Below are 387 nucleotides of genomic sequence, written 5' to 3'. Positions count from 1 at the left end.
GGGTCCGGGCTGGGGATTCGAACCCGCCACCTTAGGTGTACGTGGCTGGCGCCTTAGCCGGTTGAGCTATAGGCGCCGAGCCCATTCTGTTTTAAAATAAGGATAATCATAGATTTCTTCATTGAAGGTAAGAATATGGCAATAAATATGCACCAATTCTACTTTATATCCATGTTTATATTGTCTTCCAAGTGCCCAGAAATCTAGATATTCCCTGGTTAACAATTTGTTGAAAACAAAAGTTTTTCGGCTGAGCACAATGGCTCGCACCTTTAATCCTACTACTCTGGGAGGCTGAGGAGGGTGGATTGCTTGAGCTCAGGAGTTCAAGACCAGCCTGCACAAAGGTGAGATTCTGTCTCTAAACATCCCTGGGTGTTTGTGGTG

Source organism: Otolemur garnettii, unplaced genomic scaffold, assembly GCF_000181295.1.
Source record: "Otolemur garnettii isolate 467f Iridium unplaced genomic scaffold, OtoGar3 scaffold00010, whole genome shotgun sequence".
NCBI classification, from domain to species: Eukaryota; Metazoa; Chordata; class Mammalia; order Primates; family Galagidae; genus Otolemur; species Otolemur garnettii.
This window is presented reverse-complemented; position numbering follows the sequence as displayed.